Below are 22,689 nucleotides of genomic sequence, written 5' to 3' on the forward strand. Positions count from 1 at the left end.
CTGCATTCACAGCAGTTATGTTATGTTCCAAGCATGGACTGTCCAGGGGTCTTCTGACCCAAACTTGCCAGTTGCACACTGGTACACACGGATTTTTTTTTTGTTTGTTTTTTTAAGAGGATAATTTCTAAAATCCTGCCAAAACCGATTCAAAAATGTTTGGAAAACTCTTCCAATTAATTTCTACAAGAAATCATTTTTTTTTTGTTACTAGGAGGATTCGAAGCTTTACATTTTTTCTTTCAAAAATGCCTGGTGTGAGAAAAAAAACTTTGCAGGTGAAATCTCCAAACTATGAACTGTCCTGGCTTCAAGAATCCTTACCACTCAACTTTCAGGCTTATCTGCTCTTAAAACCCGTGTGGAAAAGAAGAATGAACACATATGTAAATATGACTTGTTGTGGGTATGTTCAGCCCATTTAGCACTTTTTACTACTTGAGGTTTCCAAAGTGGTTAGATGAAGCGGTTAAAAGAAGTGACTGGACCATTCTTCAGCCATTTTCCTCTCTGAAGACGCTCCCTAATTTCCAATGCAAGTCAATGGGAAGGCTTAAAAGATGCCACGACATCTTTTTCAGCATGTTGGCTGTGTTTTTTCTTGAAAAAAAAAAACAGTACTGGTTTCTTTACTACTGAATAAGAGTTAAAAAAAAGTCCAGAAAATGCCAGTAAAAAACATACCTGAAAAAGCTGGAAAAAAAAACTCGAAAAATGAAAGCAGTCTATAATATTGAAAAACTGCCCAGAAAACTACAAACAAAATACTAACAAAGCCACTTCCTTAAGCATCTGACTTTTGAAAAATGTCACGTGCACATACCCCAACACAGATTTGCAGAAATAAATTCTAGTAATATAGGAAAATCATGACAGTACAACCCCTTTTAACTGTTATCACTTGATAATCCGTCACTTGTAAAGTTATGTTCATGCCTGATTAAAGGAATTTTAACAACTACTTGTAGGGTCTCTAAAGATCAAAGACAATTAGCTACAGATCATTATGGGAAAGTATTTTTGTCGGGTTGATGATTGTTGGGATTTGTCAGGATTTCAATTGATTATTTAGGACTGATTAGGACCTCCTGGAAACTGCAACCAGAAAGCAGAAAACATAGTGCAGATTTCTTGCAAAATCTACACTGCTCAAAAAAAATAAAGGGAACACTTAAACAACAGAATATAACTCCAAGTAAATCAAACTTCTGTGAAATCAAACAGGAGGAGCACTGCCAGAACCCTGCAAAATGACCTCCAGCAGGCCACAAATATGCATGTGTCTGCACAAACAGTTAGAAACCGACTCAATGAGGATGGTTTGAGTGCTCGACGTTCACAGATGGGGGTTGTGCTCACAGCCCAACACAGTGCGGCTCTCCAAAGAAATGCCACCCCACACTATTACTGACCCACTGCCAAACCAGTCATGCTGAAGTATGTTTCAGGCAACCGATCGCTCTCGATGGCGTCTCCAGACTCTGTCATGTCTGTCATGTGCTCAGTGGTGAACTTGCTTTCATCTGTGAAGAGCACAGGGCGCCAGTGGCGAATTTGACAATCCTGGTCTTCTGTAGCAAATGCCAAGCGTCCTGCACGGTGTTGGGCTGTGAGCACAACCGCCATCTCTGGACTTCGGGCACTCAGACCATCCTCATGGAGTCGGTTTATAACCATTTGTGCAGACACATGCACATTTGTGGCCTGCTGGAGGTCATTTTGCAGGGCTCTGGCTGTACTCCTCCTGTTCCTCCTTGCACAAAGGCTGAGGTAGCGGTCCTGCTGCTGGGTTGTTGCCTGCCTACGATCCCCTCCACGTCTCCTGGTGTACTGGCCTGTCTCCTGGTAGCGCCTCCAGCCTCTGGACACTACGCTGACAGACACAGCAAACCTTCTTGCCACAGCTCGCATTGATGTGCCATCCTGGATGAGCTGCACTACCTGAGCCACTTGTGTGGGTTGTAGAGTCCGTCTCATGCTACCACGAGTGTGAAAGCACAACCAACATTCAAAAGTGACCAAAAAATCAGCCAGAAAGCATTGGTACTGAGATGTGGTCTGTGGTACCCACCTGCAGAACCACTCCTTTATTGAGGGTGTCTTGATAATTGCCAATAATTTCCATCTGTTGTCTATTCCATTTGCACAACATCTGGACATTAGACTGGTTCAGGCATCAGAAGGAATAACAGGACATTAGGCCCATTTTTGCCACTTGATGACCAGATGCAGAACCTAAGCGGCCAGTATACCTATGTTTTTCGTCTAGATTTATAGTGCAGGAAGGAAAGATCTGAGTGATATCACAACTGTAATATCCAAGGGTTAATTTGGGAAGCACAATTACTCCCATCATTGTTTTAAAGAGTAGCATAATAAAAATATGGAATGGGTGTGATCTGTATTCTGTAGCATATCTCCAGTGTACAGTTCCAAACTAATACCAACATATATTTCTTAAGTAAATATACTCAAAAAGGGACAAACAAGTGTGTACATATAACTCTTTGAAAAAAACTAATATTTATTTATACATTTCTTAAAAATCACCTTAATCCTTATAGTGCACAAAACAAAAGGTTTATAGTCTGCACAGACCACTAGGTGGTTCTGCAAGATCAGACCATATTTAGCTTCAGATATTATTTCGGATATAATACAAATATGCACAATATATACTGAAGCTTTTTAAGAAATGTATTAATAAATATTAGTTTTTTTAAAAGGGTTATATGTATGCAACATATATCGTATATACTCGTGTATAAGTCGACCCGAGTATAAGCCGGGACCCCCCTAATTCTGCCACAAAAAACTGGGAAAACTTATTGACTTGCATATAAGCCTAGAGTGGAAAATGCAGCAGCTACTGGTAAATTTCAAAAATAAAAATATATACCAATAAAAGTTAAATTAATTGAGACATCAGTAGGTTAAATGATTTTGAATATCCATATTGAATCAGGAGCCCCATATAATGCTTCATACAGTTCATGATGGCCCCATAAGATGCTCCATACAAAATATGCCCCATTAATGCTCCATAAAGGTTATGGCCCCATAAGATGTTCCATAGAATATGCCCCATATGCTGCTCCATAAAGGTTATGGCCCCATAAGATGTTCCATAGATTATGCCCCCATAAGATGCTCCATCAAATGCTCCATATAATATGCCCCATGTGCTGCTTCATAGATTATGCCCCATAAAATGCCCCATAAGATGCACCATAGATTGTGCTCCATAGAATATGCCCCAGATGCTGCTCCATAGATTATGCCCCCATGAAATGCCCCATAGATTATGCCCCCATAAAATGCTCCATAGATTATGCCCCCATATGCTGCCCCATAAGATGCTCCATAGATTATGCCGCCATATGCTGCTGATGCTGCTGCTGCAAATAAAAGAAAAATGACATACTCACCTCTCGTCGCTGGGGGCCAGATGCCGGGGCCTGAGCAGGCGAGGACACTGGCGCGCTATGGAGGGCAGGTGCCGGTGTCACCGCTGGCTCAGGGTCCTGGCACTTCAGATATTCACCTGTCCCCGGTCCATCGCTGCCGCTCTGTCTTTCGGGACCTATGTCATTGACGTTCAGGCAGCAGAGGGCGCGGCGTGCACTAACTATGTCACCGCGCCCTCTGACCTGAACATCACAGCCAGAAGATGCAGAGGACAGAGCGGCGTGCAGCGGTGGACCGGGGACAGGTGAATATTGCATATACTTATCCCCTCCTGGCGTGGTCTCTGCAGCTCTGCTTACCCACAGTCTCAGGCTCCTTCCTTCAGGGGTCACGTGGTTCCGCTCATTAACGTCATGAATATGCGCATAATCATGACTTTAATGAGCGGCACCATGAGACCAATGAAGGAAGGAGCCTGAGACTGTGGGAGAAGCGGGGGGCTGCAGATGCAGAGACCGCGCCAGGGGGGTAAGTATGATCTGACACTCCCCCTCCCCCGCCGACTTCCTGGCATATGTGACTCGTGTATAAGCCGAGAGGGTGACTTTGAGCCCAAAGTCAGATAGTGCTGTGTGTGGGGAATGTACCGTGGGAACATCATACTGTGCGTCAGGTTGGTACTGTGATGACAACATACTGTGTGTGGGGAATGTACAGTGGGGGGATCATATTGTGTGTGGTTAATGTACTGTGCGCACATTATACTCTTGGGGCATCATACAGTGTGTATGGAATGTACTATGGGGGCACCATACTGTGTGTGAGCGTAATGTACTGTTGTGTATGGAGTGGAGCCATATGTGTACGGGATGTACGGAGCGGAGCCAAGTGTGTACAAAGCATACAAAGCGTGCTTTTCCTACGGACACAGGAGTACACGGCGGAGCCCCGAGGAGCATTTTAAAACACACACATGACGTTCCACCTGAAGTGATGTGCTGGAAGCTGACCGGAAATGAGATAATTTCTTGAGGAGATTGTGACGGAACTAGGAATGCTTCAGATCCATCACCGTGTCCTCCTCCGACAGCGCAGACAGCAGGATCGCCTTGGAATCGGGGATGCCGGCCATGTGAGCGGATCATGATATGTCCTGCATCGGGAGGCTCAGGTGGGCACTACAATGGGAGCCGGGCTGCTATAGTATCTTTGTAGAATCTTTCTTTCTTTCTCTCTTTTTCTTTCTCTCTCTGTTCTTTTTTTCTCTCTCTGTTCTTTCTTCCCCTCTTTCTTTTTCTTTCCTCTCTTTCTCTCTGTTCTTTCTTTCTTTTCTTTACTTCTTTCTTTCTCTCTCTGTTCTTTCTCTGTCTCTCTCTGTTCTTTCTTTCTTTCCCCTCTTTCTTTCTGTCTCTGTTCTTTCTCTGTCTCTCACTGTTCTTTCTTTGTCTCTCACTGTTCTTTCTTTCTTTCCCCTTTCTTTCTCGCTCTCTCTGTTTTCTTTTTTCTCTCTCTCTGTTTTCTCTCTTCCTTAGTGCCAGTCAGTGTGCCCATAATGCCAGCCACTGTGCCCTCAGTACCAGTCAGTGTGATCAGCAGTGCTAAATGGGTGCGATTAGGTGTGGACATGGGTGTGACTATTTGTGAAATGGGTGTGGCTGGGAGTGGCCAAAATTTGCAGCGGCGCAGTCTTTGTCCATCTTTCCCTTCTTCAAAAGTTGGGAGGTATGATAGGGGCGGCTATGACCAGGGGGTCTGGTTGCCCAATAGAGAGCAGTTCTGCCAGGAATTCTGTAATCATGCATACAAAAGAGGACAGAGATTTGGGAGGAGTACTGTACCTAAAAGCAATAAATAGGACTGAGCTGAAATACTGGGCACAGCTGTGACTACATGTTATATAGTCGTGTTAATCTCCTCTCACTTCTTGTAAACTACAAGTGTACAAAGATATTACCGTATATAGTCACCATGTGACTAGTGGGCCTGTGTAACTTCAAATGCCAGGGCTGAATTTTAGTCCCAGTCCGGCCCTGGTAGAGACATCATATTATGTGTAGGGGGAATGTACTGAGTGGATATAACTCTGTGGGGAGTACTTTGGGGGCTATGACAATGATACTGTGCCGTGTGAGAACACTAATGTACTTCACTAGGACCAATAAATATGTGGGGGCATATAGAAAGAACTGGACAAATAGAAACGACTGGGCAAAATTAGGAAAGTGGTTTAGCTCTAACAGAAATTTCAGCAATGTCTTTACTGTTTTTTTTTTAAGTTAAGAGGTATGAGACAGGGCACATTTGGATCACCCAGGTTACATTAATTACCAGTAGAGGGCAACATTAGCTTTTCTAAGGTACACATTAGGAAAATGGAAAATATGTCTGACGTGGCATTTAAGGTTAACATAATCAAAGTAAAATGACATTGTAATATTTACTCATGGTGCCTGTTATGGCTTCTTGAATGCTTTTTATAATTTTGTTTAAAATGACTATTTGATATGTGATTGAATGCTATGGTATTTTCCATGGCATTCAATCACATATCAAATAGTAATTTTAAACAAAATTTATAAAAAGCATTCAAGAAGTTACATCCTGTATTATACCCCAGAGCTGCACTCACTATTCTGCTGGTGCAGTCACTGTGTACATACATTACATTACTGATCCTGTACTGATCCTGAGTTACATCCTGTATTATACTCCAGAACTGCATCACTCACTATTTTGCTGGTGCAGTCACTGTGTACATACATTATATTACTGATCCTTATCCAAGAAGTATCATTTCTCCTTGCGGAGAATGACATGCTATGCCTTCAGGAGTTCTATGGCGGTTGCCAGAATTTGTTTACTGCCCTGAAAAATGGAGTTGCAAATCCTTTGCTGGAAGGTCTTACCTTTACTGTGTTGTACTCTGTAAGGGAGATATCCCACTTGTAGTTTTCACGCACAACCCTTTTGTTTCCCTGGAGAACATTACTTTATTTTTGAAAAGACATTGCATTTATGTTCAGTACTCCCACAGGGTCCTGAATGAAGAAGGGCTCTGGACTGGGAAGTACAAATTTTTTGTGAAATTTGGGATGGATCCCCAAGGTCCGGGAGGTATCCATTACCCCCCTCTTAATTTTTCAATTGGGAAAAATAGTGGGTTTTCGTTCTTTCCAGATTCCCTGATGTATTGCAGGAGGTGTAAAAATTTCGGGCATACCCAGGATAGTTGCAAGGAGATGCCAACTTGCAGGAATTGCAATGCTTCTGGCCATATGGCAAAAGACTGCACAAATCCTGTTATGTGTAATGCATGTGGTGAGGAGGGCCATAAGTATCGGGATTGTAAGGCCAGGATCAGACCTAGGACTTAAGGCCCCGTCTCACTAAGCAATCTCGGTAGCGAGATCGCTGCTGAGTCACAACTTTTGTGACGTAACCGCGATCTCACCAGCGAGATCGTTGTGTGTGACAGCGATCAGCGAGCGGCCCCCCTGCCGGTATCGCTGATCGCTGCAAGAAACCTCTGGACATTTCTTTGGTCGCTGGTCTCCCGCTGGCCAGTACGCATCGCTGTGTGTGACAGCGGGAGACCAGCGATCAGGTGTAAAAAATAATAAAAAAAATAAAAAATATAGTTATTCTCACCTTCCGATGTCCCGTTCAGCCATCCGGCCTCTCTCCACGCTCCGGTCCCAGTGATCCTTTGCATGAATGACCGCGAGACTTTGTTATCCCGCGAGACCGTGACATCTCGCGGTCATTCGTGCAAAGGATCACTGGGACCGGAGCGTGGAGAGAGGCAGGATGGCTGAACGGGACGTCGGAAGGTGAGAATAACAATATTTTTTATTTTGATACTATTTTCTACAGCGATAGCCAGCGATGCCGGGTGCTCGGCATCGCTGTGCTGATCGCTGGTGAAGCTGTCTGTGTGACAGCTCACCAGCGATCACATAGCGACTTACTAGCGATCCTGACACCTTCATATCGGTGTCGGGATCGCTGGTGAGTCGCTTAGTGTGACGGGGCCTTTAGGCTGAGGTCTCAGGTGAGGCAGCTGGGCCCCCTGCTGCTGTTGTTGACATTCCACAGGTTTCAGACCCGGATCTTATTAAGGAACCTGAAATCATGGATGCACATGAGGAGGCCCTGCCCCAAATGGAGTCTCCCAGCCCAGAGGTGGCAGTTTTGGAACTTGCTGATGTTGAATGTGAGCTCCCTCATCAGTCTGATGTCTTTGTGGAGGGGGAGTTGGAGGGTACTCTTAGCAATACCCCCAGTGTATCTTGGTTAGCTACTGAGCAGGAGTTGGCCAGTTGTGAAGATCAAGGTGACTTCACTTTTGCAAGGTCCTCTTAGGATGGAGAGCCTGGAATTTCCTGTAAGAAGCCCAGAACGGATTGGGCAGACCCCGGTGAAGTTGGTTTAAGTCCGGTGAGTGAACGTAATTACCCTCAGAATGTCTTCTGTCCTGACACCAATGCTTTTTTAGGCATACCCGAAGACATAAACAGATTCAGGGAGTTGCAGTTCCAGATGGAAGACGAAAACGGCTGAAGAAGAAGTGGCGTGTTTGTTCTCATGTAAATAACGCAGTCATGTTATGGCTCCCCAAGCTGGCCGGGGCATTGCGTCCCTGAATGTCAGGCAAATTAGATCCAAATTCAGGAGGGCAATCGTTCTAGATTATATTAAACAGATGAATGCTCACATCATTTGTCTTCAGGAATGAGGGATTGTGGACTCTCCAAGCGATAAGGACTGGCCTTACGGTCAGCATGTATGGTCTGGCTCATGTGTTAATAGAAATATGGTGTAGGGATATTAATGGGTAACAGGGAGATTAGTTTAGATAGCTACATGGTGGTAGAGATGGGTAGATGTATAATAGCACATGTTAGCTATAGGGGGTGGCAGGCTAAAATTATTAATGTGTACTGTCCATCAGGACACGACAGGAAAAAGGAGCGTCTGGCTCTTTTGGAAAAATTTAAGTTTGTTTCTTCCGGGCAAAATGCCTACAGTTTTAGTTGGAGACTTTAATTGCACCACAGAAGGGAATTGTGACATAACTGGTAAAAAGTTATCCAATCTTATTTCTGATTTTTCCCTTCTAGATGCTGCTGCTCTGAAATTTGGCATCCCACCACTGCCAACATACCATGCTGATAGGGTGGTATTGCATCCAGGATAGATAAAATGTTGTTTTCCAAAAATATGTTGTGTATGAATTTTGAACAAAATGTTGTACCTTTTTCTGATCATGAGTGTTTGAGAGGTGTGTTTAGTGCGATTGATGACCATATGTATGGGGGTGGGGTTTGGAAGCTGAATGTAAGATTGTTAGAAGATGAGGATGTGATGAATGAATTAAGAATAAAGTATAAAGAGTGGAGAGTATGTAAGTGGGATTTTGCGTGTGTGCTGGAATGGTGGGACTGGCTTAAGGTGTGTTGGAAAAATTTCAAAAAATGGGGCAATAAATAAGCTGCTATTTATAGGAGTAGATTTAATGATTTAAACAGGCATTTAGACTGGTTAATGAAGTGTGGAGAAAGCGGGATGGATGTGTCTGATCTGCTGGCTGAGACAAAGAGTGAATTAAAGAGTGTTTATGGATGAAAAAGGGAAAGAAATCATCTATCGCACCAAAATAGAATATCTTGAGAAAGATGAAAAGTGCACGAGGTTCTTTTTTAAGAAAATGAATGAGAGAAAGGTTGATATGGATAAAATCTTGGATAGGAATGGTTTGTGTGTGTCAGGTGAGAATGTGATAAAGGAGGTGAATAGGTTCTATAGCAAGTTATATGATAAAAAATGGATTGATCCTGGTCTTGATTGAGAAGTGCTGAATGGGTTAGAGAACAAGTTGGATAGTGGAGAATGTGATATTTTGAATGAGGACGTTATTATGGAAGAAGTAGAAAATGTGATGAAGAGTGCTAAAAAGAATAAGACACCAGGTAAAGACGGATTGCTGGTAGAATTCCATGTGAAGGCGTGGGATTTTCTGGGTGCTGATTTGACTGAGATATGTAAGTATATGTGGGAGAGTGGTAAGTTGTGTGAATCAATGAAAGAGCGGGTGGTTGTGCTTGTGCATAAGAAAGGTGAGAGAAAGTGTTTAGAGAATTGGAGACCTATAACATTGCTGAACGCAGATTACAAAATCTATAGAAAATTGTTGGCGAATCGTATGCGTGAGGTGATTGGTAGTGTTGTGGATGAGGATCAAGTGTGTGCTGTGCCTGGAAGAAGTATGAGTGATAACTTATTGTTATTAAGGGATTTGATTGGAGACTGCATGGGAAGGAAATGGAAGTGTATGGTTCTGTCAACTGATTTTGAGAAAGCGTTTGATAGGGTCTCGCATGTGTTTTTGTTCAAAGTTCTGGAGAGAATGGGATTTCCTCAAAAATTTGTGAATGGGATAATGTCTTTGTATGATTGTGTGCCAAGTGAGTTTCTCTTGAGTGAGAAAGTGAATATTAAGTCTGGTGTAAGGCAGGGGTGTCCCATGTCCCCTGTCTTGTTTGTATTTGTGATTGAACCCTTATTGTGCTTGGTGAGACGTGATAAAATGATGCGAGGTTTGTTGGTACCTGGGAGTGGTGGGAAGCATGTGAAAGTTCTTGGATATATGGATGATGTTGTGGCTGTGAGTGAAAGTGTTGCGTCTATGAGTAGGGTTAAAGGGAAGGTGCCGTGTTTTTTCATAATTTAATGTAAAAAAGAAAATAGTATAAAAAGATATTATCCCCTAAGCTTGACTCAGTGGTGTGTATGGATTTTTTTTTTTCTGTAGTAATGCAGTCACTGGGGGCTGCCATCTTACCTCTCTGGCTGCTGAACGACACTTTCCATGCTCATTTACAGCAGTCCCTGGGCATAAGAGACAATAGTCAGCTGCCGACCCTATCTCTTTTATTGCAGCAGCATCAGGAGTGAATTGGCCATGCCTCTGTGGGCAGCTCAATTCACAGCTGTAGGTGTGGCCAGGCGCCATCTTATTAGAGCCCAGTGCTTTCCTTTTAGCTTCATTTACACTCTATTGCAAGCCCTGGATGCTGTACTATTCCACCATAACAGGGCTTGGATGTTCACTCTGCACATACCAGCTGTAGGAGAGGAACCAGGACGAGCTGCTGGACACCAAGCTGCTCTTTCCGAAACACACGCTGCCCCTGCTCTTGCAAAACATAGGAGGAGCTGCTCCCTGCAGTTTCAAAACACTTGGCAATCTGCTGGACATCTAATCCTCTCCTGTGTGATACTGACTGCTGAGCTGTGTATCTAATCCTCTCCTGTGTGATACTGACTGCTGAGCCCTGTATCTAATCCTCTCCTGTGTGATACTGACTGCTGAACCCTGTATCTAATCCTCTCCTGTGTGATACTGTGTGCTGAGCCGTGTATCTAATCCTATCCTGTGATACTGCCTGCTGAGCCGTGTATCTAATCCTATCCTGTGTGATACTGACAGCTGAGCCGTGTATCTAATCCTATCCTGTGTGATACTGACAGCTGAGCCGTGTATCTAATCCTATCCTGTGTGATACTAACAGCTGAGCCGTGTATCTAATCCTATCCTGTGTGATACTGACTGCTGAGCCGTGTATCTAATCCTCTCCTGTGTGATACTGTGTGCTGAGCCGTGTATCTAATCCTATCCTGTGTGATACTGACTGCTGAGCCGTGTATCTAATCCTCTCCTGTGTGATACTGTGTGCTGAGCCGTGTATCTAATCCTATCCTGTGTGATACTGTCTGCTGAGCCGTGTATCTAATCCTCTCTTGTGTGATACTGTCTGCTGAGCCGTGTATCTAATCCTCTCCTGTGTGATACTGTGTGCTGAGCCGTGTATCTAATCCTATCCTGTGTGATACTGACTGCTGAGCTGTGTATCTAATCCTCTCCTGTGTGATACTGTGTGCTGAGCCGTGTATCTAATTCTCCTGTGTGATACTGTGTGCTGAGCTGTGTATCTAATCCTATCCTGTGTGATACTGACTGCTGAGCCGTGTATCTAATCCTATCCTGTGTGATACTGTCTGCTGAGCCGTGTATCTAATCCTATCCTGTGTGATACTGTCTGCTGAGCCATGTATCTAATCCTATCCTGTGTGATACTGTGTGCTGAGCCATGTATCTAATCCTATCCTGTGTGATACTGTGTGCTGAGCCGTGTATCTAATCCTCTCCTGTGTGATACTGACTGCTGAGCTATGTATCTAACCATATCCTGTGTGATACTGTCTGCTGAGCCGTGTATCTAATCCTCTCCTGTGTGATACTGTCTGCTGAGCCGTGTATCTAATCCTATCCTGTGTGATACTGTCTGCTGAGCCGTGTGTCTAATCCTCTCCTGTGTGATACTGTCTGCTGAGCCGTGTAGCTAATCCTATCCTGTGTGATACTGTGTGCTGAGCCGTGTATCTAATCCTATCCTGTGTGATACTGACTGCTGAGCCGAGTATCTAATCCTATCCTGTGTGATACTGCCTGCTGAGCTGTGTATCTTATCCTATCCTGTGTGATACTGACTGCTGAGCCGTGTATCTAATCCTATCCTGTGTGATACTGACTGCTGAGCTGAGTATCTAATCCTATCCTGTGTGATTCTGACTGCTGAGCTGTGTATCTAATCCTATCCTGTGTGATACTGCTGAGCCGTGAATCTAATCCTATTCTGTGTGATACTGACTGCTGAGCTGAGTATCTAATCCTATCCTGTGTGATACTGACTGCTGAGCTGTGTATCTAATCCTATCCTGTGTGATACTGACTGCTGAGCCGTGTATCTAATCCTATCCCGTGTGATACTGCTCTCCTGAAATACTCTGTGCTGCTGTCACCCTGCTCCTCCCCATATATCTCCCTCTGTGCCCCCCATAGACCAGCACACTGCTCTCCTGAAATACTCTGTGCTGCTGTCACCCTGCTCCTCCGCCATATATATCCCTCTGTGACCTCCCCCATAGACCAGCACACTGCTCTCCTGAAATACTCTGTGCTGCTGTCACCCTACTCCCAGAATCCTTGCCGCCTGCCATCCTCGGTGACCGAAGACCCCATTCCTCTCCTCAGATCCCGTCCTGGCGATGTGTGAAAGCGAGGCGACAGGGGCTTGATATATGGTGGAAGGAGCAGGGTGACAGCAGCACAGAGTATTTCAGGAGAGCAGTGTGCTGGTCTATGGGGGGCGCCCTGTTCGGTGCCAGGAATTGTACATAGAGCGCTGTATTTTATACACCTGGATGGACCGTCTGCTTGTCTGCTCCACAGAAATCCAGGAAACATTTCTGCTGATTGATGACCTGTCCTGATCCAGACTTTTCATGCAAAGACAGTCAGTAACTTTGCAGGCCCCATCAAAATGGCTGCTCACTGTGTTCCTAAATGTCATCCTCTCTTTTCTCTTAGCAAACACCCAGAAGGGGAGGAGAGGAGTGACATCACACCCATGTCAGCAGACTCCGCCCATAATTATTGCAGTGCAGTAATGTGAGCTAGTTGTACACTAGGTTTTTGTGCCAAATTTCAGTAGCTGCTCCCCCTAGTGTTAACAAGTGGAAATGCCAAACTTTTTAAAATTATTTTTCATATTTTACAAAATTAAAAACATGATAATATTTTTTAAGAAAATGTAAACATTAATTCTTCACATTTTTTCAATTGCTGAAAAAAAATTTTTTGGATGGCACCTTCCCTTTAAGTTGCTTTTGGAGTTTTTCTGTGGTGCGTCTGGCTTTAAAGTGAATTGGAATAAATGTAGGTTAAAATGGAGAGGGTAAAGTGTGAGGAGGGTGCTATCAAAGTGCTGGGAGTATTATTTAACCCCTTCCTGACATCCGACGTACTATCCCGTCCATGGGACCCGGGCCCCTATGCCCATGGACGGGATAGTACGTCTACCGCGATCAGCGGCGCCCCCGTGGTGAGCGCCGCTGATCGCGGCCGGGTGTCAGCTGATTATCACAGCTGACACCCGGCACAATGTGTCAGGGGCGGTCACGGACCGCCCCCGACACGTTAACCCCTTGCACACCGCGATCAAACATGATCGCGGTGTACCGGGAGTTAAAGGGAAGCATCGGCAGGGAGGGGGCTCCCTCCGTGCTTCCCTGAGCCCCCCACGGCAGCGCAATGTGCAGCGCTGCTGCGGGGGGCTCCTTTCCTCCAGGCCCCCGAATCCAAGATGGCGACGGGGGCCTTCGGGGGCCTGGAGGAAGCTGGCTTCCTCAGTGCCTGCAAAGCGCAGGCAAGAGGAAGTCTTCTTCAATGCCTGTGACAGATTGCTGATCTGTCACAGTGATCTGTGATGTGACAGATCAGCGATCTGTCACAGGACAGTGATGTCCCACCTGGGACTATGTAATAAAGTAAAAAAAAAATGAAAAAAAAGTGTAAAAATAATTTTAAAAAAATCGCCAAATAAATTAGTAAAAAAAAAAAAAAATATTCCCCAATAAATTCATTTTTTGAAAATAAAAAAAACCCAAAACAATAAAAGTACACATATTAGGTATTGCCGCGTCCGTAACGACACGCCCTATAAAACTGTCCCATTAGTTAACCCCTTTAGCGAACCCCTTAAAAAATAAAAATAAAAAACGAAGCAAAAAATAATGATTTATTATCATACTGCCAAACAAAAAGTGTTATAACGCGCGATCAAAAAGACGCATATAAATATCCATGGTACCGCTGAAAACGTCATCTTGTCCCGCAAAAAACGAGCCGCCACACAGCATCATCAGCGAAAAAATAAAAAAGTTATAGCTCGCAGAATAAAGCGATGCAAAAATAATTATTTTTTATATAAAATAGTTTTCATTGCATAAAACTGACAAAACGTAAAAAAAGACCTAAATGAGGTATCGCTGTAACCGTACTGACCCGAAGAATAAAACCGCTGTATCAATTTTACCGCACGCGGAACGGTGTAAACGCACTCCCCCAAAAGAAATTCATGAAACGCTGGTTTTTTGTTCATTCTGCGTCCCAAAAATCGGAATAAAAAGCGATCAAAAAATGTCACGTGCCCGAAAATGGTACCAATAAAAACGTCAACTCGTCCCGCAAAAAATAAGACCTCACATGACTCGGTGGGTCAAAATACGGAAAAATTATAGCTCTCAATATGTGGTGATGCAAAAACTATTTTTACAATAAAAAGCGTCTTTTAGCGTGCGACAGCTGCCAAACATAAAAACCGCCATAAATAGTAAATCAAACCCCCCCGTTATCACCCCCTTAGTTAGGGAAAAATAATAAAATTAAAAAAATGTATTTATTTCCATTTTTCCATTAGGGTTAGGGCTAGGGTTATGGTTAGGGCTAGGGTTAGGGCTAGGGTTAGGGCTAGGGCTAGGGTTAGGGCTGAGATTAGGGTTAGGGGTGTGTTGGGGTTCGGGTTGGAGTTAGAATTGGGGGTTTCCACTGTTTGGGCACATCAGGAGCTCTCCAAATGCAACATTGCGTCTGATCTCAATTCCAGCCAATTCTGAGTTGAAAAAGTCATATGGTGCTCCTTCCCTTCCAAGCTCTGCCATGCGCCCAAACATTGTTTTACCCCCACATGTAGGGTATCAGCCTACTCAGGACAAATTGCAAAACAATTTTTGGGGTCCAATTTCTCCTGTTACCCTTAGGAAAATAAAAAATCGGGGGCAAAAATATAATTTTTGTGGAAAAAAATGATTTTTTTATTTTCATGTCCGAGCGTTATAAACTTCTGTGAATCACTTGGGGGTTCAAAGTGCTCATCACACATCTAGATAAGTTCCGTGGGGGGTCTAGTGTCCAAAATGGGGTCACTTGTGGGGAGTTTCAATAGTTTAGGTACATCAGGGGCTCTCCAAACGCACATGACACCCGCAGACCATTCCATCAAAGTCTGCATTCCAAAATGGCACTGCTTCCCTTCCGAGCCCCGACGTGTGTCCATACAGTAGTTTTCTCCCACATATGGGGTGTCAGCGTACTCATGACAAATTGGACAATAACTTTTGCGGTCCAATTTCTCCTGTTACCCTTGGGAAAATGAAAAAATTGGGGAGTAATTGATCATGTTTGTGGAAAAAATACGATTTTTTTTATTTTCATGCCCGGGCATTATAAACTTCTGTGAAGCCCTTGGGGGTTCAAAGTGCTCACCACACATCTAGATAAGTTCCTTAGGGGTTCTTGTTTCCAAAATGGGGTCATTTATGGGTGTTTCCACTGTTTAGGTACATTAGGGGCTCTCCAAAGGCAACATGACACCCGCAGACCATTCCATCAAAGTCTGCATTCCAAAACGTCACTATTTCCCTTCCGAGCCCTGACGTGTGTCCATACAGTAGTTTTCTCCCACATATGGGGTGTCAGCGTACTCAGGACAAATTGGACAACAACCTTTGGGGTTCAATTTCTCCTGTTACCCTTGGGAAAATAAAAAAATTGGGGATTAATTGATCATGTTTGTGGAAAAAATACGATTTTTTTATTTTCATTCCCTGGCATTATAAACTTCTGTGAAGCCCTTGGGGGTTCAGAGTGCTCACCTCACATCTAGATAAGTTCCATAGGGGGTCTAGTTTTCAAAATGGGGTCATTTGTGGGGGGTTTCCACTGTTTAGGTACATTAGGGGCTCTCCAAAGGCAACATGACACCCGCAGACCATTCCATCAATGTCTGCATTCCAAAACGTCACTACTTCCCTTCCGAGCCCTGACGTGTGTCCATACAGTAGTTTTCTCCCACATATGGGGTGTCAGCTTACTCAGGACAAATTGGACAACAACTTTTGCGGTTCAATTTCTCCTGTTACCCTTGGGAAAATAAAAAAATTGGGTAATAATTGATCATGTTTGTGGAAAAAATACGATTTTTTTATTTTCATGCCCTGGCATTATAAACTTCTGTGAAGCCCTTGGGGGTTCAAAGTGCTCACCTCACATCTAGATAAGTTCCATAGGGGGTCTAGTTTTCAAAATGGGGTCATTTGTGGGGGGTTTCCACTGTTTAGGTACATTAGGGGCTCTCCAAAGGCAACATGACACCCGCAGACCATTCCATCAATGTCTGCATTCCAAAACGTCACTACTTCCCTTCCGAGCCCTGACGTGTGTCCATACAGTAGTTTTCTCCCACATATGGGGTGTCAGCTTACTCAGGACAAATTGGACAACAACTTTTGGGGTTCAATTTCTCCTGTTACCCTTGGAAAAATAAAAAAATTGGGGAATAATTGATCATGTTTGTGGAAAAAATACGATTTTTTTATTTTCATGCCCTGGCATTATAAACTTCTGTGAAGCCCTTGGGGGTTCAAAGTGCTCACCTCACATCTAGATAAGTTCCTTAGGGGGTCTAGTTTTCAAAATGGGGTCAATTGTGGGGGGTTTCCACTGTTTAGGTACATTAGGGGCTCTCCAAAGGCAACATGACACCCGCAGACCATTCCATCAATGTCTGCATTCCAAAACGTCACTACTTCCCTTCCGATCCCTGACGTGTGCCCATACAGTAGTTTTCTCCCACATATGGGGTATCAGCATACTCAGGACAAATTGGACAACAACTTTTGGGGTCCAATTTCTCCTGTTACCCTTGGGAAAATAAAAAAAAATGGTGACTAAAACATCATGTTTGTGGAAAAAATACGAATTTTTTATTTTCACGCCCGGGCGTTATAAACTTCTGTGAAGCCCATGGGGGTTCAAAGTGCTCACCACACATCTAGATAAGTTCCTTGGGGGGTCTAGTTTACAAAATGGTGTCATTTGTGGGGGGTTTCCACTGTTTAGGTACATCAGGGGTTTTCCAATCGCGACATGGTGTCCGATCTGAATTCCAGCCAATTTTGCATTGAAAAAGTCAAACGGCGCTCCTTCCATTCTGAGCTCTGCCATGCGCCGAAACAGTCGTTCCCCCCCACAAATCAGGTATCAGCGTACTCAGGACAAATTGCACAATAACTTTTGCAGTCCAATTTCTCCTGTTACCCTTGGTAAAATAAAAAAAATTGAACCTGAAGTATTTTTTTTGTGAAAAAAAGTTAGATGGTCATTTTTTTTTAAATATTCAAAAAAATTCCTGTGACGCACCTAAAGGGTTAATAAACTTCTTGAATGTGGTTTTGAGCACCTTAAGGGGTGCAGTTTTTAGAATGGTGTCACTTTTGGGTATTTTCTATCATATAGACCCCTCAAAGTGGCTTCAAATGTGATGTGGTCCTAAAAATAAAATGGTGTTGTAAAAATGAGAAATCGCTGGTCAACTTTTAACCCTTATAACTTCCTAACAAAAAAAAATTTTGGTTCCAAAATTGTGCTGATGTAAAGTAAACATGTGGGAAATGTTAGTTATCAAGGTTTTTGTGTGCTGTATCTCTGTGATTTAAGGGCATAAAAATTCAAAGTTGGAAAATTGCAAAATTTTCAAAATTTTTGCCAAATTTCCGTTTTTTTCACAAATAAATGCAAGTTATTTGAATGAAATTTTACCACTAACATGAAGTACAATATGTCACGAGAAAACATTGTCAGAATCACCGGGATCCATAGAAGCGTTCCAGAGTTATGACCTCATAAAGGTACAGTGGTCAGAATTGTAAAAATTGGCCCGGTCATGAACGTGCAAACCACCCTTGGGGGTGAAGGGGTTAATAAGGACTTGGAAGGTAAGGAGAGCTGGGAGGAGTGTGGATTGCGCATAAAGCGTAAGTTAAATTTTTGGCGACTGAGAGACTTGACCTTGAGTGGTAAGATTTTGGTCATAAAAGCGGTGATTCTTCTGATTTTGCTTTTTATTTCAACAGTTTTTCCACCGTCGTGTAGGAAAATAAAAAGAGTGGATAAGTTAGTTTTTACTTTTTTTCTGGAGCAGTAAAATAGAGAAACTTAAGAGAAAGTCTTTTTAAGGCATGTCACCATGGTGGCATGGCCTTCCCAAACATTGAGATTTTTCTGGGGCTTCAGTATATCAAAACTGTTGTTATTTTGCTGAATAAAGGAAATAAGGGAGTGTATATGGCAAGGTATTATGCTGGGTGGATGTTATATGGCTTATGTTGGAGAAAGAGGGATGCTAGAGTGCCTGTTATATAATAATATAATACATTTTATTTCTATAGCGCTGACATATTCCACAGCACTTTACATTTCAGAGGGGACTTGTACAGACGATAGACATTACAGCATAACAATAATCACATAGATCATAACAGATACCAAGAGGAATGAGGGCCCTGCTCGCAAGCTTACAGTCTATAAGGAAAGAGGTGAGCAATTTAGGAATTTTCAAAGAGAAGCATGTATCTGTGAATAAGTGTGTTGGGCTGATCCTTTCTAGATTATACTTGATTTATAAATTAGACAGCGAAGGCGGTGATGCAGAGGGTGTTTGGAAATTTAAAAAATGGCAGCACCTCTTCAAATATCAGTGAATTTTAGTGATGTTTATTGATGTTTAGGATGTTTTTTATGTATACCCTTGGTTTGCTATACTAAAATAAATATGGACCATGATGATGAGAGTTGAAACGACGTTTAAGTTGATGAGCTTATATTGAGTTGTTTATAACTACCCTGAATGGTTTAAAAAATAAAAAAAAGAAAGTGTCTGCAAATTGAGATTCTGGTTTTGGCTTTTATCCTAAGTCATGTAACAAGGCTTGTTAAAGGGTCGACATTGACTTTTAGGATTGCTACTTCCAATAGGTGTCACTAGAGTTCTAGTCCTCTACTCACTCTGCCCGGCAGTGGAGGTGTTTACTAAACTGGTTATAGAGGATCTCAAGAAATTACCTACATACCGCCAGTCTGACAACCTTACACACAAACAGAGACAGGGACTTCAGGAATTACAATCCCTGAAGGATGTGGTGATAAAGGCGGCGGACAAGGGGGGAAACATTGTGATTTGGCCTGTGGCCAAATATGAACGAGAGGCATTTCGTCAACTTCGTGATTCGGAGGTGTCCAGTAAATTAACTCATAGTCCGGTTGCCTCCTTCTCAGCGACGCTCCAAAAAATTCTCCTAAGGGCCTTTGATCTGGGAATCATTAATAAGAAAGTGTTGGAGGGTTTAACTGTCTCTTTCCCAAAGATTCCAACGTTCTATTTACTCCCTAAAGTACATAAGGACCCCATCAACCCTCCAGGACGTCCGATCGTGTCAGGGATTGATGGGTTATGTGACCCGATTTGTAAGTTTATAGATCAATACCTCAAGGGATTGGTGGAAACTCTACCTTCCTTTGTGAAAGACATGACGGACGTTCTGACCAGGGTTGATGGGGTCTGTGTTGATGCAGAGACTATAATGGTAACCGCAGATGTGGAGGCATTGTATACCTGTATCAAACACGAGGATGGCCTACGAGCGGTCCGCTTTTTCCTCGAGGCCTCCGACCTGGGTGGCCCTCTATGTGAGCTTATCCTCGAACTGCTGCATTTTGTCCTTACGCATATTTTTTTTGTTTTTAAAGACCGGTTTTACCAACAGAAGCGCGGCGCAGCCATGGGGGCGGCCTGTGCACTCGCGTACGCCAACCTCTTTTTGGGTTTTTGGGAGAGGTTGGTGTTCGGGGAAGCGGGTGTGGGGGCCGCCGACCATGTGCTGCTTTGGCTGCGGTATATTGATGATGTTTTATTATTTTGGCGTGGGACGGTGTGGCAGTTGGAGGAGTTCATGGCTATGTTGACTAACAATTCTTTTAACATACGTTTGACTTACAAATATGATTGCACGAAAATTGATTTTTTTAGACATTCGGCTGGAGGTGGCGGATGTCTTTCGTAAAGCAACATCGGTCAACGGATTGTTACATGCAAAATCTGCACATAGCCATGCCACTGAGGGCCATCCCGGTCGGACAGTACTTGAGGATACGGCGGATCTGCTCCACGGACCATAGATTTGAAAAACAGGCGTTGGATATGAGGGAGAGATTCAGACAGCGGGGCTATAGTAGGAGAAGTATTAGGAATGGGTACAATAGGGCCAAATTTACAACGCGTGATCAGCTGTTATATTCTAAAAAAGATTCTATGAAGGATAATGAAGTTGTTAGATTCATTTCTGATTTTAATCATGAATGGGATAGTATGAGGAGTATCCTCCAGAAACATTGGCCCATTCTGTGTACTGAGCCCTCTCTGAGACCCTTCTTGACGGATCGGCCACAGATGACCCCCCCCGAAGATCTAAGGATTTGAAGGACTTACTAACGAAAAGTCATTATGTGCCACCAAAGGAAAACCCTTTTGGATATATTAAACAGGTGAAAGGCTGTTTTAGATGTGGGCACTGTTTGGCTTGTAGTAATGTCCTTCGAATAGATTCATTCTCTTCCGCGGATGGTTCGAGAAATTATGACATCAAGGAGTATATCTCCTGTAATAGCAGTAATGTTATATATTATGCCATCTGCGGATGTTCCCTCATTTATATTGGTCTTACATCCAGGGAATTGAGGATACATGTGAGGGAGCACGTTCGTGACATAGTTGCAGCAAAAAAAGTGGGTGATGATTGTGATCTCAAGACAATCCCCCGTCATTTCAAAGCGGTACACAATTGTGATCCATCTGGCTTTATGGTGAGGGGGATTGAGTTGGTCCATACTGGGATTAGGGGCGGCAATATAAAAAGGCTGCTCGCGCAACGAGAATTAAAATGGATTGTGCAGTTGGGCACAATGAAACCCGCTGGGTTGAATGATTCCCTCAATTTTGGTCCCTTCTTATGATGTTTATCTGTATTTGGCATATTTCCTCCAATTTTTGTATTTTCAGATTTGTGAGGGTTTGTTTTTTTGGTTTTTAATATTGTTTGTTTGTCTTTTTTCAGCTATCTTTTTAGTAATGCATTCAAATAACATCAATTACATGATGGAGATGTTGGATTCCCTGACATACAAGGAGGATCCCTGGATATCTGATGATTACCATTTTCCATGATTATATACCCAGTACATCCAGATGTCAAAGGATCAATTCATCTTCTTTTGCTTTTTAATTTTTGTATTATGTAAAAATTGTTTGTTTGGTGTGGACATGAATACTATATTGAATATCAATGCCTGGCGCTGTTGCTGCGCGCCTGCGCGGCATTCCTGTCTCCCCTGGCCCGGGTCGTCCGTCAATGCCTGGGTCGGTGTGTGACTGAGGACGTGTCGTCCCCGCTCGCTTACTGACAGGGCACTGCGGGCCGGTGGATGCTGGGGATGGGCGCATGCGCCGTTTTGCATACGGCGTCAGGGCCATAGATCAGCTGACGGTCACGTGACCAATTGGGATGCGGTCAAAAAGACCCTGGAACAACACTTACCACACTCTCCCTTGAGAAAGCTAGTTGTATACTAGCGAAACGCGCGTCGGGTGTCCCGGGACTTGGCGTTGTGCTCGGCCATGTGAGTAGTCACCTTTGATCTCCCCCCTGCCTCCCCTGTTTCCGTGTTCTTGCGGTCTCTTCCTTTGCAAAGTGCTACTCAGACCTGAGTAGGACATTATGGGCTATTGATAGCCTGACTTAATGATAGCGATGTGATGGAACATACTTTATTCATGTTCACTATGGGGGAATACTATAGTGGGAGGGATCTATTGATTAACATGGCTTGATCACTACTGCACATTTCTCGGTTTTGGTGTCCATTTGAGTACTTCGTCTATTTTATTATATAGCTTGTCCGTGTGTCATTTTAACAAATTTTTGTATGTGGCAATAAAGGATATATATATTTTATTCAAAACTCCTATTGTCCTCAAGTTTTTGAGTTTGTCCATAGTGGAGTATTATAAGGCACTTATAGGTTGTGCGCACATCCGGTGCTTAGGTAATATGAGTCTGGTTTATGTGATATAAAAATGAGTGTATGTATGTGTGTGTGTATCAAGCCCACTGCACATAGCCCCGCCCACTCCACATAGCCACACTCACTCCACACGCAAAGCCCCATATAATAAATATGTAATATTTATATATATATATATATATATATATAATAAATATCATATATATATATATATATATAAAATATCTAATACATATATTTCATAGGCACATCTTCTTGACCACAACAGGTTACACTGCCTGTGTTGCCCATAGCAACCAATCGCTAAGCATCTTTCATTTCACCAGAGCTGTTTAAAAGATGAAAGCTGAGCTGGGATTGGTTGCTATGAGCAACAGTTTTCCTTGTAGATATTTGTGGTAACTGAGGCCTATTATTCTTATCATTTTTATGTTGTTATCGTCCTTCTGTAAAGCTGGAAATAA

The 22,689-nt window shown here is 43.3% G+C and overlaps 1 long non-coding RNA gene across 1 annotated transcript in view; it reads left to right on the forward strand.

Annotated features, from left to right (window-relative positions):
* The window catches only part of LOC141067786 (uncharacterized), a 146,391-nt gene extending 124,235 nt beyond the window's left edge, over positions 1-22,156 (forward strand). The window contains exon 3 of the long non-coding RNA XR_012226484.1: positions 21,259-22,156. This is a non-coding gene — a long non-coding RNA (uncharacterized lncRNA). The remainder of the gene's footprint in view (positions 1-21,258) is intronic.
* The last annotated feature ends 533 nt before the right edge of the window (positions 22,157-22,689 follow it).

This window comes from Dendrobates tinctorius, unplaced genomic scaffold (genome assembly GCF_039654945.1).
Source record: "Dendrobates tinctorius isolate UK_male_01 unplaced genomic scaffold, ASM3965494v1 ptg000013l, whole genome shotgun sequence".
NCBI lineage: Eukaryota > Metazoa > Chordata > Amphibia > Anura > Dendrobatidae > Dendrobates > Dendrobates tinctorius.